Below are 14499 nucleotides of genomic sequence, written 5' to 3'. Positions count from 1 at the left end.
TATGTGTCCTCCCTAAAAAAAGATGTGTGAATCGGCCAAACATGAGAAAATTGCTTGTGAACAAACATGTATAACTTTTTAAATATATATGATTTTACAGTGTCATAAGCAGATGTAGGAATCCTTTGTTAGAGAGATGTGAGTGCAATAATGTGATTGGTGGCATCTTACATCCAGAGTGTAGTAAAATCCAATTCATAGCAGATCAGATAGTGGTACAGTTCTGTATTTTGGGTACTATACAAAGATTGTGTGCAAAATAGTGGGCATGGGCTTAAATGTGGGTTATGTTATTGTATCATAAATACAAAACCTATGTTTGTATTAGAGTGAACACGTTGACACATGTCGACTTGTGTAGATTGAGTGTGCTACTGTGTAAAGTCTATGAAAGCACGTAGTGAATGTGTCTAACTGTTTAACAAATACCTACCTTAGCATATATAAGCAGGTCTTAAAAAGATTCTTACCTTAAATTAAACAAACCTTTAAATGTAGAGAAGTATAGAAAGATAAGCTTCCAATGTGTTTGAGTGCTGTGTGTGGCTTGCAGGTAGTGAAATCATGGTTTGGACTTAATAGACTGCAGCATTGCTTATTACATTCAGGTGTATGTGTTTGAGTAGTAATCAGCGTAAATTAGCAAACCCAGGCGCACGCAGGCATGCGGTATCTGTAGGGGTGGTCTGAGCCGGCGGTTGGCGGCCGCCTGTTTTGTGTCCGAAATGAACGGTGCTTTAGGCGATCGTGCGGTAGTAGCACCGCTCATTTTTGGTGCACACCCCCGTGTATGCCCACATTTACACCCATTTTCCCTCATTATTTCGGCCGCTCCCCTCAACACGCCCCTATGCCGCCCCCAATGCCCGTACTCTCGCGAACAGGTTTTTTCGCACGGAGAGACCCGTCCGTAAGCGTTGTGGAGTGTTCGCGCCTGCGCATTAGCGAATGTACGCATGCGCAGATCATGAAAAACCCCGGAACGTACGCGTACGGCCCAGCCGCACCAACCAGAATAAGGCCCTTAATGTGCAAAGGTTGGTCCCTGTGTGGCCATAATATGTTCATGGTGTCACATACTGCCTTTAATTAATATCCATCATCATCATTAACAACAGTTTTCAATGCACTTGCAGTAGTGTGTTTGATCTGTGTTCTTACACACTCCTTGTCTAAAATGCCCAGTGCTGCAATTGGCTAAGCAATGCAGAAGTAAAATAGTAGTAGAAGAAATGTGGTCAAACACAAGAGTTCAGTTAGGTATACCCCGCCTCTTCTGCCAGTATAGCCGAAAAAAAGTTGAATTGTAAAAACTAATTTCATTTCCTGTCTTCTTTAACTTATCTCTCTCAATTGAGGGCAAGATGACAATGCTGTCTGGGAACCGACTGCTTTACACTGTGGGTAAGCATTAGCTAGTGTACATGTTTAGCTTGAATGTCACTTTATCCTACTTTTAGAATAAAATCCTACTTTTCTTATCTGCTGAATGCATCTTTTTCATGACCTGCTAAACAAAGCATATTTGTGAGTTGGTTTCTGAAGTACGCTATTTTTTTGCATGTTATTTTCAGTACAGTTTTAGCAGCCTATGGGAAGCTTTATTTTTTTATGTTTATTTTATTTAAAAATGCTGTATAAATTAAGAAAAGGTTTACATGTACAGTACAAGTATAGTAAACATACTTTTTCTTTTGTTGTGATCCACACATCAACAAGAGCAATCAACTGAAATCTCTTACTTTTGGACCAAATGTTCCATTTCCCTCCTTGCCAGTGTTCTGCATCTGATACAGAGCTTCTAACATTGTATATTTGTCACCTACATTTTTAATAGCATCTAGCCTATACTATATATTGGGATTTATTTAAAATGCTCTGTAGTGCACTGTAATTACATTCAAGAGGTGTTTGCTATGTATTTTCTACAGCAAGCTCACAGACTTATATTATTGAGGAGTATGTAGACACTGGGAAGCAGACAGGGGGGGTGTTCATAATGAACTATATAATACTATATAACAGACAGAGGAAGAGATTAAAAGTGATATGCAAACTCAAGTAGCAGACAATAAAGTCTGTTTACAATTGAACATTTTTGGCATCACCTTGTTGCGTAACAGTGGCAGGGCATGCTGGGATGTGTAGTTACACAGCAGCTGGAGCACTAGGCATTTCCTATTCTTGAACTGGAATTTTAGGTTATCTCATAGTGCAAATATAACTACAGTAATACACATATGAAAGGTGTGCAATGAAACTTCTTTGTATGATAGGATTCTAAATGATTTGTTCTGATCACTAGTTGATATGATAAAATCACAGATTTGTGTTATTTTCACTAGTTGCCATGATAGAAATATAATTTTATTTATTGTTATTTGCTATGTTGTTAATATAAACCGTACTGTTAATGTATTAATATAATATTTTAAGTTAAATACACTGTTAGGATAATTCTTAAGATTTTGTGAATATATATATATTGTGGAAAATGTACTGTATAAAAACTCGTGTCACCTGGTACGCTCTGCATACACCTTGCAAGTGTGCCCCAAAGGGTCGTGGTCTAAGTTAAAGGGGTGTGGTCTCAATGGGATCCTGATTATATCATTCCAGGGGCAGCCCTGTATCGCTGGAGTTGTTTAATGCTTATGCAAATTAATTTGTTTTCAAAGAAAATGTTAGTTTCTCTTTTGCCATATTTGAGTTGCATGCCAGATATTCCTAGTATACAAACATGTATTCTAGTTGTGTAGAAACCAGCAAACTATTAATTGCATTTACATGGTAAGCTATTTTATAATAATAAGTATTGAATCTGTATACTTTGCAAAATGTATGGTTCACTCATTAATATACAAAAGATTTATTTGTGGACTATATATAATTTGTCACCAATAGGTTTATATAAGTTGTTCCTATGCCTTAGAAAAGAGCACGTCCATGTTACCTTTATATAACTTCTACACGTGATCAACTGGGTGAAAGATCAAAACATCTTTGCAAGTGTGACTGTCACATCTTCCACGTCAGATGAAACTGACTGTTGTGGTAAAATAGAAAACAACCCAGAGAAAATATTTGAACAGAACAAATGTGTTAAATATCTCAAATAAGTATGCTTATACCCCTTTCACACCAGAAGCAAAGTACCGGGTTAAAGCTCTTCCACCTGGGAATTTTCTGAAAAACCCAGGTTTTTCTTTGGTGTGAAAGGGTCTTAAATCCTGGCACTCTGACCTTGCTCTTGACCAGGGTACGGGGATTTAAGACCCACATTGACCCTTTCACACCAGAGAAAAAACTGTTTTTTTTCAGCAAATTCCTAGGTTGAAAAGCTTTAACCCGGTAATTTGCGTGTGGTGTGAAATGGGGTCAGCATGCACCCGGCAAAATGACCTGGCACTCAAAAATGCCGGGTCATTTTGCCGGGTGCCGGTGTAGAAGGGGTGTTACTGTTTGTGCCTGCCAGAGCCATTAAGCATGGTCCCACATGATGTGACATCCACTTAAGCCAGGCATGTCCACTAGTATAAAACAGAAATTATTTTACTAGGAATAATCAGGCGCTTTAACAGAGGCTGTGTCCCCAAGAAAGCAGCTGCTCAAATGTGGGGGTAGTCACTCCCCACTAGAAAACGAGGAAGAAAGGACAAGCACAAGGCGAGTCGAGCAGCGCTATAAATGAGTGACAATACCAGATGATTGAAAATATATCACAAGGGGATGATGGAAAGTTATCACTTGTGGGGACAAGGTAAGTGCACGTTACCAAATGATGAATTCAGATCCTTTCTGGATATAACAAGGCTGGTATCCTCACGATGATTACGGCTATGTGGATTGCCGCTGGAGGAGAAGATGTATTGCCGCTCACTTGAATATTCAGTCCTCCTATTGGGGTGAATGATTGATAATAACTTGAGTCACCGGAGGGATCCTTGGAGCGGTACACCCAATTTGGTGTCACTGAAGGGGAGTAGGAATCAGGCTTCCGTATACAGTTAGAAACTCACTGATGCAGATGATAGTGATCACCTGGAGATGCTGTGCACGGTGTCCGCTGATGTGAATGGAAAAAGGGTATTGGTTTTGGAATGAGCAATGTCCGCAACAAGTGGGTGATCCGCACACACTATCCAGAGGCTTTGTTCTGTCACTAAGACGTTTCACTGCGTCCTGCAGCTTTATCAAAGGTGTTTTGGCTGTGTACCTGGCTCAGGTATATATACCCTACTTAATGAGAGAATCAATACACCTGTGAGGTCCAATCATCAGTGCAATTTCATAAACAGTACAACAAAATAATATAAAAATGAGGAGGCAGACATAAATCTCCATAAATAATATATATGTTTAATTCATAATAGAAATTTATGCAGAAACTCTCTATTTAAATATATTGGTTCCGATCACGTGATCGGGGTTAAAGGTCGCTCTGTAGGTAGATGTCAGGCTGTATAGCACCATTGTGATCTTATTATGCCATAAATCCAGATAATGCCACATCCAGAGCGAATATATTTTATGGAGAGTTGTATAAAGATATATATGTTGTAGAATAGGTGGAATGCAGATGCCTATTCCACCTATTCTATCTCATTAAGTAGGGTATATATACCTGAGCCAGGTACACAGCCAAAACACCTTTGATAAAGCTGCAGGACGCAGTGAAACGCGTTAGTGACAGAACAAAGCCTCTGGATAGTGTGTGCGGATCACCCACTTGTTGCGGACATTGCTCATTCCAAAACCAATACCCTTTTTCCATTCACATCAGCGGACACCGTGCACAGCATCTCCAGGTGATCACTATGGATGCCATCTATCATCTGCATCAGTGAGTTTCTAACTGTGCACAGAAGCCTGATTCCTACTTCCCTTCAGTGACACCAAATTGGGTGTACCGCTCCAAGGATCCCTCCGGTGACTCAAGTTATTATCAGTCATTCACCCCAATAGGAGGACTGAATATTCAAGTGAGCGGCAATACATCTTCTCCTCCAGCGGCAATCCACCTAGCCGTAAACATCGTGAGGATACCAGCCTTGTTATATCCAGAAAGGATCTGAATTCATCATTTGGTAACGTGCACTTACCTTGTTCCCACAAGTGATAACTTTCCATCATCCCCTTCACACTTATCCATTGAGGCGTGGTCATTGTTTTTAAACTATTCATTCCAGTTTACTTTTACTTCCCCACCCTACCAATTATTGTATTGTTTTATTGTACTATTGTAATTTCGTGTCATTTTTATAATTGAGTAATATTGTGATATATTTTCAATCATCTGGTATTGTCACTCATTAATAGCGCTGCTCTACTCGCCTTGTGCTTGTCCTTTCTTCCTCATGTCCACTAGTATGGTCTACTGTCATGTTCTAGGTCTTTTGCACCATTGGAAAACTTTTTTTTTTAATTAGTAATATAGTAACATAATTAATACCTTTATTTATTTATTTTTATTTTGCTACTTTAGCCCTTGCAGTGCTGTTTGAATCATGAAACGTATTTTTTGAGACCAATACATAAGCTGCAGTTGTCCTGTAAATGTATTTAGCATGTGTTATCACATTGCTTATGAATAAAAAAAAAAATTAAGATTACTGAGATGCAACATTTCATTGACAATACGTAAATAAAACGTACTTGTCTGAGTTGGTTTCTGAATTCTGCCTATAAACCCTTTCTTACCCTGTTCTTATTGTATGGTCTCCCAACTGTTCTAGTTTGGAGGAAATAGGGAGGTATTCAATTCGATATCCTGACTGTTGGAACATCCCGACAGTCGGAATTCCAGGCCGTTGTCGTTCACCTCGACAGAAACTTGACAGCCAGAATTTGATGCTCCGGCTCTCGAGTGTCAGAAAGTGGGCGTGTTGACAGAAAAATGGCCACGAATTGTCGAAAAGCATTTGTGAAGTCGAAAATCCGTGGCCGTTTCCGACAAAACAGATTATACTTGTTTTAAAGTTAGACCTGTTTTGTCGGAATTTGCCTTCAATGCTGTCGGAGACTGCAGTATTGAATAGGCGGCAGCCGCAACTTCTCCTGTCGGAAATAGCAGCCAGCATTGAATACCCTCCATAGTGTCCTTCTACAAAGTAAAGTGAGTAATTCATCACAGACAGTACAATGCAAGGATTATTGGCAGAGACACATTTATCATGGTGCCTCCTTATTCTCAGTATATTATTGCCGCCCACAACTATATTTAAATCATTCTTATATGCCTAAATGCAAATATGTTTAGACAGAAACTATGACATACAACACATATTGTATAAGCTGCATATGCAAGAAACGGGTGTGCTATATGGTCCCGACAGTCGGGATCCCGACAGTCATTAACCCACATCGGGATCCCGACTGGTCGGACTCAGACAGCATGGCAAGCGCAGCAAATCCCCTTGCGGGCTCGCTGCGCTCGCCACACTGGGGGCACGGTGGCTCGCTACGCTCACCACCTATTCTATTCTCCCTCTATGGGGGTTCTTATGGGGGTCGTGGACCCTCGCGAGGGAGAATAGCCGGTGGCTGTCGGGACCCCGAGTGTCAGGGTTTTGACTGTCGGGATCCCGACTGTCGGGAAACTGTCCGGCACCCCAAGGAACACAACTGATTTTCCTTATGTTTTGTCTTCATCTTCCCTTACAGCCAGGCCAAAATAAAGATTATATTAGTTTTCCATATTGGTGATATCATAGAATGGCAAAAATAGATGTTATTAAATATAAAACCATCTAAATAAAAAAATAGCACCAGTGTCTAAATAGAACAGATATTTATAGTAGGTATTTTATACCATGTTTACATCATAAACAATTAAATACATCAGTAAACCTTATTCCTAGCAAAACAATTAAACATACTGTACAATATACTCAAATACATAAAAGCATAAAAGCATTCCTGATTAGTATGCATCCACCTTACTTGATATACTGTACCAGTGTTGGCGCTGCATCAGTTAAGTATAGGGAGATGGAGGATACTTATCTTCGATTTCTGATGTTACGGCTTCTAGGCTTGTTCTTTCTTCCGTCAGTATATCCTCATCGGGTATAAGAAAAAGAAGATTTTTCAAGGGAAAAAGATATTAAAATGGGTTCTACAATACACAAAGGGTTCTTTTGTGCCCGGATGTGTGAATGGTTCCTACCTCACTTACACAGTATTGTAGTGAGGGGAAACCTATCTGGGGTTCTTTTATTTTTCAAATTCAAGGAGAAGGCTGTACGTTGGCGTACCTTGCTCACATGACAACATGCTGTAACAGTCTTATCAAGGTATCTTTTAGATGGCGTACCGGTACTCACGATTGTCACTGAAGAAAGTTCCCTTTAAGAAACATCAGACATCTTGCTACTCCACATATAAGCCACAGGGCATACTGAAACACCGGCCATCTTGGTACACCTCTTCACAGAAACTTTATAGTGGTGAAATTCGCTAAAAAAGTCCTGTAGCGTCACGTCCGGCGGGTCTTTAATGCAACATCCGCCTCCAACACATGGAAAATAGAAATCAAGACACCATGATGATCGGGCGCCATATTGGGACTCCCAAGTCACTCTCCTTAAGGACGCGCTGATACAGAGCGGTGGCCATCTTTGAACACCTGGAAGTAGGTCTATCAGATGAACATATATGATACAGAGCGGCGGCCATCTTTGAACACCCGGAAGGAGGTCTAATATATAAAGTATACAGAACTCCGCCATATTGGGACTCCTACACATCGGACATACACGAAAACGGGTTTTTTAACAAGACAATTGTACTTCTATATATTCACTGTGCAATTAGAGTATTTTTTACAGAGCTCCAGCATTTGCATAAAGTAAGAAGTAAGAAAGAGTTATTTTAAACAGAAATCAGAGGAATAGTCTCCTCCCAAACAGGAAACGGATATGCCACCATTTTAATTGATCACTACATAAATAGCAAGTCAGCAAGCATCTCCTCCATGCCTTGATAAAGAGATTCTAATCTCGAAACGTGTAGGCAGGAGGACTTGCTATCTTAAAACCCTTTTATGTTTGCTGAAGGAACTTGGTATCGTGACGCACCCGGAGAGAAAGGTAGGATCTTTGTTTTTTCATAAGTATATGCAGTAGAACCGGTCTACAGCATTATACTTGGATCAGATCAAATCCTCCGAGGGATGCGTACCGACCCTCCAACAGCAAAAAGGTGTTTTTAATTATATTTTTAATATATTTTATGCTGTAAGTGCTCTTATTATATGTCCAAATAAAGTTTCTACAGAAACTAAAAAGAAACCTTGATGAGAGTCTTTCTACAGTGACAATTGTGAGTACCGGTACGCCATCTAAAAGATACCTTGATGAGACTGTTACAGCATGTTTTCATGTGAGTAAGGTACGCCAACGTACAGCCTTCTCCTTGAATTTGAAAATTAAAAGATACCCAGATAGGTTTCCCCTCACTACAATACTGTGTAAGTGAGGTAGGAACCATTCACACATCCGGGCACAAAAGAACCCTTTGTGTATTGTAGAACCCATCTTAATATCTTTTTCCCTTGAAAAATCTTCTTTTTCATATACCCGATGAGGATATAATGACGGAAGAAAGAACAAGCCTAGAAGCCGTAACATCAGAAATCGAAGATAAGTATCCTCCATCTCCCTATACTTAACTGATGCAGCGCCAACACTGGTATTAAATTCTTTTTTCCAAACTTGCAACGTCTTGGGACTTTAAGGGATAGTCCCTTCTTGTAACAGTGAGGCAGCAAAGCATCAGAAGCAGCGCCAAAGGACCTAGCCAAAAAACCAACTTACTTGATATACTGTTTGTAGAATTATTTAAAGAACAATGTATTTCTTTATTACGCAACATTTTTAAATATATTTATCTGATGAGTGATATATTATTGAATAAATGTTTACTACAGCAAGACCGCCAATGGGATATCTTTTATAATTGAAAAGTGGGTGATCGATATAATAGTATGCATTTTATCTGGGTATTGTCTTGTTAAGCCCTCCTTTCTTTGTGTTTTGTAATCAAAGCACAAGACATCCTGTTTTTGCTTTAACACCCCGTGCAAAATGACTGTGACACATACAGCTGCCTTGAGTTCCTATTTATTATCCTTGTCTGTACATACATCTATGCAGATAGGAGGTGTTGTTTATGTGTTTACAATATTAAGACCTTAACAACATTTTAATATATTTTAAAGGGGCTTCCAGTGGATCTCTATTTCTCTTGATGATCAGAAGAGAAGCAAATGAACAGTACTAAACTAAAGGTATGTATCAGATTAAGTCATAAACGAGAAAAATACATTAGAAAACGTAAACACATACTAATAATAATAATATTCACATTTGTGTATGGTATAATTTGTGTGGATTTTTTAACAGACGAAGGAAACTTTGCTGCAGCATATATTGCTACTGTTACAGTAGGTCGGTTTTCTTAATTATACGCGTCAATGACTTGAGATAAGTACAGACTTTCATGCAAACCGTGCAAAATTCAATAGGCAAAATCTAAATGATTTACTAACAAAGGGGGTTATTCTTGTCCATTCTTTCTGACAAAATCCTTCTTAGATGGACAAAACCATGTGCACTGCGGGTGGGGCAGATGTAACTTGTGCAGAGAGAATTAGATTTGGGTGGGGATTTTCTTCAAAGTGAGATCTATATTGAAGTGTAAAATCATGCAGTCAGTATTTTCCCTGCACAGAAAAAAAATAACTCACCCAAATCTAATTCTCTCTGCACATGTTACATCTGCCCCCCTGCAGTGCACATGGTTTTGTCCATCTAAGAAGGATTTTGTCAGAAAGAATGAACTAGAATAAACCCCCAAGTCGTTTAAGGTAATCCAGTTGTGCTTAGCGGCGCTGACATTTCTTTACGGCTATTTTGCGGATCTCTTAAAGCAACGTCGGCACTTAAAGGGTTAATAAAAAGGTTTGCTGGGCAGTTTTCACACCTATTTTGACAAATTCCCTTGGCACTCAAAGGGTTAAACCACCTAGATCTGACTAATCTTATTCTAGTCTTAGAATGTTATGGAAGTGACAAGTTGAAATAGCCCCTAACTGTATGTTTAGTTTTTTACCTTCATTTCCATTTATATCAAGGAGTATTAGTGTATAACAAAAGCGTAAAACCCTTCAGATATCTGCTATAGGACTGCTCGATAGCTCAAGTCTTTCAGGAGCAAGTTACTGGAATATTTTATCCATGGGAGTCTCTCCCCCAGTATTGACCCCTATTATTTGTTTCTTGGAAGTTGTGGATAAGGCCCTTTTGTAAAACTATACTTGACATGAAGTTATCAATACTTGTAGGCTTGCCAAAGTGTGTATTACTGTACTTGTTAGTGGGTGGTCTCTACAGGCCTGGCTGCATGGCTCTCCATGGTTAATACCAGCAACGTAATCTGTCTAACTGGCTAAAATGCTGATTCGAAGTTAAATCATTTGTATTTTCTTCAAATGACTGCACAAATTATTCTCAAAGTGACTCTTCCCTTTTTCATGACTCACCAATCTGATGAGTAGTCGTGGAGTGTTAGCTTGGCAAAGTATAAGTTAAATAGTTTATTCCAGAATTGTATGCTTTTTAACATTTGTAATATATTATTTATGATTTCTTGAGTCTGGGATGCATGACCCCGGAGGAGCGAACCCAGAATGCATAGCATCGTTTCCACTTTGGTGGAATGCACTGCCATATTGTTTCCGTATTTTCACACATGAGCAGTCTATAGAAAACTCCAATTAGTGGTGGATTCTGAGAACCTACACTCCGCTTCAGATAAAGGATCTCTGTATATTGGATACCCAGAATGATGGCAATCTATTGCTGTTTGCTTTTGGGATCTTTGCCCAGCTTTGTTTTATCTATCCAGTATGTATCGTAAGTGCAATTCTTCTCTATGTCTCCCAACATGTGATACTACAGTACATGGTCATATGAGACAGGATACTCTATTTGCAGAATCTACTAAAGAGTTTAAACTGCATTTCACATTTTGGAACTATACTGAAGTGAATAAAAGCTGTCTAATAGCATTGCCAAATGGACTGCAATTTATACGGTAATATCCAAGTTGATGGGATCAGTATGAAATCCTGGCGGTCGGAATCCCGACGGTTGAAATACGGATGCCGGAATCCCGACCACCACAATGCCGACAAGGGGGGGCTGTGGATCGCCACGTAGCAGGCCCGGTTCCTCGCTACGCTCAGCACACTATTTTATTCTCCCTCTATGGGTGTCGTGGACACCCATAGAGGGACAATGTGCTGGCATTGCGGCGTTCGGGATTCCGGTGTCGGTATTTCGACCGCCGGGATTCCGACCACCAGGATTTTGACCGCATCCCAATTTGATTATGTGCCTAACACGTGGTGTCCTCAATATTTTTTGACTTGGTGACTTTGTAAGCACTTTATTGTTGTGCATTTTTTTATCTTAAAGTATTAATGGATATTGACTACCAAAGAGGAACGTCTCTGTAGTCCATATTTAATCTTTTTTTTTTTTTTTAAATGACAGGGAATTTCATAATGAGGTTAAAAGATATTGGGGGAAATTTAATAAGATGTTTATTCTACTTCACATGTGATGTTGCTATGTGCAATCAATCAGGGTGCTAAATAAATAAGAAGTAGATTATGATTGGTTGCCCATAGCAACATCACATGTGAAGTAGAATACATCTTAGTAAATTTCCCCCATACTGTAGGTCCTGAAACATTACCTTTATTGGACAAACTATTGATGCCCATATAGGGGGTTGTGGTGTTTTTTCATAGGCCCTACTTTTCTGGAGCTAGTGAGATTTCATTGAGACTGACTCCCATTGTAAATTGAGCAGCAATCTATCTAAAGGTGCCCATGCAGGGTACAATTATTGTAACTGGTGTGAGTTTATCTGGTGTGAAGTGAGTCATCCTTCCAGAAAATATCAATCAATTGGTTTGTCAACAAAAATAAGGCTGTGATGTCACATTTCTAGTTTGTTATGCAGGCCTGCTGAAATGGTGCAGATCGTTTGAATGACAGGGTCTAGGTGGACAGCAGGGGCATGTAATGAGATCAGTGGCTGGTGAGGCTCCCGGCCAGGCTCTCGCAAACAACTCTCCCCTGCAACTGCAGAAAATCAGCAGGCTGAGCTCCAGCACCAGTAGGGGGATCAGAATATTTTTGTGCTGGGGAGGGAGTCAAGATAAAATTTTCAGTCTGGCGCCCCCCAGTACACATGGTCACCCTCCCACCCACTCACCCAGTACCCATGAACATGTCAGACTCCCGCCTTCCCCAGTATACATTACTTACTTCCAATTTGCAGGTATGGCTGCTTGTGGTGCTGCTCCTCTGCCCATTCCTCTTGGCTCTTCCAGTCATGTGTGCACCGTGCTTAGCTGAAAAGGGGGCGGGCGGCACTGAAGGCTGCACAGGGAAGGGAAGAGATAGCAGAAGGGGATGCTGCTCCCTGTCTCATTTACAGAGACAGGATCATTGGGGAGGAGAAAAGGGAAGAGCCCACACAGTAGGAGGACACACTGCTGCCACCGCTGCTCTCTCTCTCTCCCTATACAGGACTGACAGTGACAGCCGGATGCAGTCACTGTCAGTGCCCAATCACATCAGCTTTAGTGAAAGGGGCATGCTTTCATATTGTCTGAAAGCACGCTCCTTTCACTGAGGCACTTGTAAAGGTGCCTCAGAAACTAGTTTTTTAAATGGGCTTTTACAGCCCTCTGCTTGTCGCTGCCTTCTATGCAAAGTTGAAAATGATTAGATTAAAATAAAGAAGATACTTATGACACAGAATATGTGTCATAAGTATCTTCTTTGTATTATTTTTTATCATTATTGACAGGGGAGGCACTGCCTCCTCTGACTGCATTTCCCTAGTGGACAGTCAAAAAGGTTTACCAGTATTGGTCAACAGGCAGAAGGCGAACACATGAAAAAGGTTGATATGGTCAAAAGGTCGACACGTGCAAAAGGTCGACATGGGAAATGTTTAATATGAGTTCTTCATGGGTTTTTGTGTCAATGTCGATAAAGGTCAAAATGGTCATCGTATTAGTGTACTGCATTCTCTTGCATGGCGAGCGATCTTTGAGCACGGTGCCTCGCTGTACTTGGCACACTATTGTATTCTCCCTCTATGCACACAGGGATGGTAAAGTATGGTCAAGTCAGTTTTAAAAAAAGCCTTGAAAAACCCATGTTGACCTTTTCCATCTTCTGCCTGTCGACCAATAGTGTTTGACCTTGACACTGTCGACCTAACGACTGCATTCCTGCTGAAGTGATGTGTTTGATTTCAACCAAGAGCCTAACGGTGCATACACACTGGACGATGTATCCACTGAAAGACACTGTTGACCAATTTCACTTGAACTTCATCAGTGTCCTGGACAAAAGATGAATGATGAACGATGAATGATCTAGCTACAGTATATAAGCTTTTTTTGAAAGATAACCAAATGACTGACAACCTTGATGAACAACCAGCGGAACAGCGAATCTTCGTTCAACATTCGTCATTCGTAGCATACACACTGAACGATATTTTAACCAATATCGATCAGAAAAAATGAACAATATTGGTTGAAAAATCATATAGTGTGTACACACCTTATCTGTGTGAGGTTTGTATGTCCTTCTCACATTTGTGTGGGTTTCCTGCAGGAGCTCCAGCAGTACTAGTAGATGTATTAGATGTAATTTCTGCCACAAAATAATTATAATAATGATAATAAACATCCTAGTGTAGTAGGAAATATAGGCCCTTATTCTGGTTCACTCGTAAAGGCAAATTCCTTCTCAAATGGAAAAAATCATGTGCACTGCAGGGAGGGATGGGGGGGGTGGAGGGTGGCCAGATGTAACATGTGCAAACAGATTTAAATTTGGGTGAGTTATTTTGTTTCTGTGTAGGCAAAATAAATGCTTTATTTTTACACTGCAATATATATAACCCTATATGGGATGTGGTCCTTTGGTCTACAGCATGATGGTTGACAGTCATTAGGTCGACATGGGTCTAGGTCGACATGGTTCTAGGTCGAAAGGTCATTAGTTTGACAGGTCATTAGTTTGACAGGTCATTAGTTCGATAGTGTCTAGGTCGACAGTCAAAAGGTCGACATGGGGTTTTCCACTGTTTTTTGAGCTGACATGTGTCGGCAGGTGGTATTTAATGCCCTAACATCCACTAGGGCGTGGTGGGAGAATAAAATAGTGTGCCGAGCGTAGGGAGGCACCGTGCCCGACTCATAGCGAGTGCAGCGAGCGATGCGAGGGGATGCGGTGCACTTTAAACTGTGTCCAAGTCGACTGTGTTGACATTCAGTTAAAAAAATAGTTAAAAATCCCATGTTGACCTTTTGACTGTCGACCTAGACATTGTCGAACTAACGACCTGTCGAACTAATGACCTTTTGACCTATAACCGTGTCGACCTTTTCCCACGTCGACC

At 40.3% G+C, this 14499-nt stretch overlaps 1 protein-coding gene across 2 annotated transcripts in view; it reads left to right on the top strand.

Annotated features, from left to right (window-relative positions):
- The first annotated feature begins 1336 nt into the window (after positions 1–1336).
- P2RY8 (P2Y receptor family member 8) overlaps positions 1337–14499 on the top strand; it is a 56325-nt gene continuing 43162 nt past the window's right edge. Inside the window, exons 1-2 of one of the 2 annotated variants that reach the window (XM_083172537.1) lie at positions 1337–1404; positions 9221–9289. The gene's annotated coding sequence lies outside the window, so the exon portion shown is untranslated. The remainder of the gene's footprint in view (positions 1405–9220; positions 9290–14499) is intronic. The other variant, XM_083172538.1, reaches the window with a different exon arrangement.

This window comes from Crinia signifera, chromosome 2, assembly GCF_055691185.1.
Source record: "Crinia signifera chromosome 2, ASM5569118v1, whole genome shotgun sequence".
Taxonomy (NCBI): Eukaryota; Metazoa; Chordata; class Amphibia; order Anura; family Myobatrachidae; genus Crinia; species Crinia signifera.
This window is presented reverse-complemented; position numbering and strand designations above follow the sequence as displayed.